The following is a 4,610-nucleotide window of genomic DNA, read 5'->3' on the forward strand; positions in this document are numbered from 1 at the left end:
GATATTCTAAAATGTAGGCTTTAAAAATCCACACTTTGCTTTCTATTTTTGCTGCCACTAATTTCTTGTCACTTAAAATCAATGTAATAACTTTGAAAATGAATATCTTATGAGTTTATTATAGTAAACCTTTGTTGGCTCTTAATGATCAACTACTACTGTTTTTTGTTTTGTCTTTGTTTTTTTGTTTTTTTAGAGCCGCACCCACGGCATATGGAGGTTCCCAGGCTGGGGGGTCTAATCCAAGCTGTAACTGCTGGCCTAGGCCAGAGCCACAGCAACACCAGATCCGAGCCGCATCTTCGACCTACACCACAGCTCACGGCAACACAGGATCCTTAACCCACTGAGCGAGGCCAGGGATCGAACCCGCAACCTCACATGGTTCCTAGTCGGATTCCTTTCTGCTGTGCCACGAAAGAACTCCCTCTTAATCAATTTTTTTCCTACTTGTTTTAATCCAAAAGTCTTTTTTACGAAAGGAAGAAACAGCCTTCCTTTCCCCTGCCGTGGGCCCTCAGAGGAGGCCCGTTGGCCGCAGCCATGGCACCCAGCAGGAATGGCATGATCCTGAAGCCCCACTTCCACAAGGACTGGCAGCAGTGCGTGGCCACGTGGTTCAACCAGCCTGTGTGCGAGATCCACAGGCACCAAGGCCCAGCAAGACAAGGCTGGCCGCATCGACCCATGCCCTGTGTCAGGCCACTGGCCGGTTGTGAGATGCCCCACGGTCAGGTGCCACACGAAGGTGCACGCCGGCAGAGGCTTCAGCCTGGAGGAGCTGAGGGTGGCCGGAATCCACAAGAAGGCGGCCCGGACCATTGGGATCTTGGTGGATCCCTGGCAGCGGAACAAGTGCACGGAGTCCCTGCAGGCCAATGTGTGGTGCCTCAAGGAGTACCACTCCGGGCCCATCCTCTTTTCCCAGGAAGCCCTCGGCTGAAGAGCTCAAGTTGGCCACCCAGCTGACGGGACCGGTCATGCCCATATGGAACGTGTACAAGAGGGAAAAAGCCAGAGTCATCATGGACGAGAAGAACTTCAAGGCCTTTGCCAGTCTCCGCGTGACCTGTGCCAATGCCTGACTCTGGCATACAAGCAAAAAGGGCCAAGGAAGCTGCAGAACAGGATGTGGAGAAGAAAAAATAAAGTGCTGTTGGCATCTTGTGGTTAAAAAAATTTTTTTTTTAAAAAGGAAGAAACATAGGAATTGACTCATTCAATATAAATATTTATTGACTACCTTTTATGTGACAGGTACAATTCTAGACAGAGTACTGAAGACAAAGTTCCTCTTCTGATAGAACTTACCTTAGAGTGAGGGAGACAGAGTATAAGCAAATTAATCAATATATAATGCAATTTCAAGTACTGATAGGTGCTAGGATGTAAGGTAAAGCATAGGAGTTCCTGTTGTGCTTCAGTGCAAATAAATCTGACTAGCATCCATGAGGATGCAGGATTGACCCCTGGCCTTGCTCAGCGGGTTAAGGATCCAGTGTTGCCATGAGCTGTGGTGTAGGTCTCAGATGCAGCTGGGATCTGGCATTGCTGTGGCTGTGGCATAGGCCAGCAGCTACAGCTCTGATTTGACCCTTAGCTTGGGAACCTCCATATGCTGTAGTTGCGGCCCTAAAAAGGCAAAAAATAAAATAAAAATTAAAATAAAGCAGAGTAGGAGCCTAGGGTGTGAAGGTCGTGGGGGCAAAGTAGGGGGAGAATATTAATAAATCACAGTTGATGGGTCACTTGTTGACAAAAAGGTAGGAACCAGTTAATTAACACTGCCACTGGACTCAAGAAGTAGGTTAGTCCCTTTTCTTCACACCCTTCTTAGCATTTATTTGTAAGACTTAGTTCGTTTGGTTTCAGCCTTCCTGATAACTTTATGTTGGAGCCAATCTCTTATATTTGCTCTTGGCTATGGACCCTACTTTCTATCGTTCATATATTTTTTTTTTTAAGAATTGAGATTACCATATGTTGTACACTTGAAACTAATATAATGTCATATGTCTATTATAATCTCAGTTTAAAAAATACAAAAAGGCATAATGGAGGAACACTACCACCAACAAACCATTTAAAAAGAAAAGAAAAGAAAAGAAAACAATTGGGCCTAGCAGAAGCTTTCTGTGTAGTAACTACAGTGACTTCTCTGCCTCTCTCTTGGTTTTAGTCTTCACCAGAGACATTTGGAAATGCTTCCCCTAATATGTAGCCATCCTTCCGTAGGCCATGTCTGGCTTCTCCCTGTACAAACCTTGAGGCACAATTCATTTTTTTTGTCACATTCCCAAAAAACAAATCTGCTCCACAAAATACTGAAAAGGAAAGCCAGTTTTTAATAAATATTTAATGAGAAGAAATAGGTGAGTTATAAGGTGTACCACACAGCGAATAAATTTTAAACTCTGTTAAACATTTTTTCCCCTTCCTAAAATGCTGCCAGCCACAGTTTCTTGCTTTTTACCTAACCCTTTATATACCTTCCCCTTAGATTAGTTCTAGCACTTTTCAACTTCTCCAAGTTATAATTTTCAACCTTCCCATAAACTTTTGAAGCCTAGCCTCTCTAATTGGGTTTAGCAAAGCCAGTCTGTCCGTAGTCAAGGATTTTCCTGCTTCCTTTCCCTTATCATCTTATTTATTTTGTTATATTCCCAATTGTCTTTTTCCAGGCCAAATTTGTGACTCTTGTTCTCTATACCTAGTTGCCACCTGTCTCTTCTGTCTGGATGTCCCAGAGGTACTTTATTTGATCATGTCTCAAATTAAATCAAACTTGCATTCTTTCCTTTTCCTGTCTTTTCGCTTTCTGTTTCAGAAAACGGTACTACCATCTACCCAGATAGGCCATGGCAGAGACTTGAACCATCCTTGACTCTTCCCTCCTTTCTCTTACCTTCTGTGTTATCACTGCTCCCATAAATTAACAGGTTCTGTTGAAACTATTTCCTGAGATATTTTAAATCTGTTTCTTTCCAATCCCAACTGCCATAACGAATGGGTTTCTTCTCAAAAATTTACAACAGTGCTCTTTGTTTAACAAATAAAATTAAAAAAAAAAAACTTCTTTGATTTAAAAAATGGACAGTGGTGTTCCCTGGTGGCTCAGTGGGTTAAGGATCTGGTGTTGTCACTGCTGAGGAGAGGGTTTGATCTGTGGCCTGGGAACTTCCACATGCCATCAGGGTGGCCAAAAAAATGGATACTAACATGAAAACAATTTATTGTGATCAGAAGATTGTCAGGTTTCCTTCTCATGAAAGCCATTTTCATTGATAAATTTGTAAAGATCACTATCTCCTTTTTTAAAAATATTTATTTTCAGGAAAGATACACATGCCTCTAAAGAGAAAAAATTTTATAAGGTATCAAACCTGTTTTCTTTCTACTTGTTAACTTTTTTTTGTTTGTTTTTTGTTTTGTTTTGTTTTTTTTTTTGCTTTTTAGGATGGCACTCATGCCATATGGAGGCTCCCAGGCTAGGGGTCGAATTGGAGCTACTACAGCTGCCAGCCTACACCACGGCCACAGCAACAGCAGATCTGAGCTGCATCTGCAACCTACACCACAGCTCATGGCAATGCCGGATCCTTAACCCACTGATCGAGGGCCAGGGATCAAACCCGCAACCTTATGGTTCCTAGTTGGATTCATTTCCGCTGTGCCACATTGGAAACTCCAATTTTTTTCTTTTTTTAAATTGAGGTTTTGTTGTTTTATCATATTATATTGTGTCAGGTATACAACATAGTGATTCAAATTTTTATAGATGATATTCCATTTAAAGTTATTATAAAATATTGGCTATATTCCCTGTGTAGTACCATATATCCTTATAGCTAATTTATTTTATGCACAGTGGTTTGTACCTCTTAATCTTCTACGCCTGCTTCACCCCTCCTCCATCCCCTTTCCTTACTGGTACCACTAGTTTGTTCTCTATGTCTGTGAGACTGCTTCCGTGCTGTTATATTCATTGGTTTGTTTGGGGTTTTTTTAGATTCTACAGCTACTTTTTAATTTTGAGCTTTGGGTTTTACTGTAATCTCACTATGGTAAAATGTTCTATTACAACCATGTAAAAGCTATTAACAGCTAAGTCAAGTAATAAGCTATGGCAACCATTCTTACACAACTTTTTGATTTCCTCTCAAATCAATAACTGTCTTTGGATGCTGTTGTTATACAGTTAAGTTTTCTATACACTTATCAATAATTCAGCCCCAACTCTCTGCCAGATACCTAAATCTCCTTTCCATTTCTTCAGCTATACGAGGTGTTCTTTAATTTAATCTTCATTACAAAATATCTCCAGAGCATTCTAAACTGCTCCAGTGTGGCCTCTCTGTCTGGTGCATGTCATCTTGGGGTCTCTCTTCACCAACATCCTGGGAATTTTCCTGTATGGCACATATTCCTCTTTTTTATCTTCCCCTGCCCTCATTTTGGTAAAGCATACACCAGCAGCTTGCTCAGAAAGAATACACGGGAGGTAAATTTTTGAGCCCCTGTGTGTCTGAAAATATCCTTAATTTACTCTAACAGCTAATTGGTAGTTTGGTTAGCTATATAATTCTAGGTTAGCAGTAACTTTCTTCAGA

The 4,610-nt window shown here is 41.3% G+C and overlaps 1 pseudogene; it reads left to right on the top strand.

Annotated features, from left to right (window-relative positions):
• LOC100624756 lies at positions 418 to 1,171 on the top strand (annotated as a pseudogene).

Source organism: Sus scrofa, chromosome 9 (genome assembly GCF_000003025.6).
Source record: "Sus scrofa isolate TJ Tabasco breed Duroc chromosome 9, Sscrofa11.1, whole genome shotgun sequence".
NCBI classification, from domain to species: Eukaryota; Metazoa; Chordata; class Mammalia; order Artiodactyla; family Suidae; genus Sus; species Sus scrofa.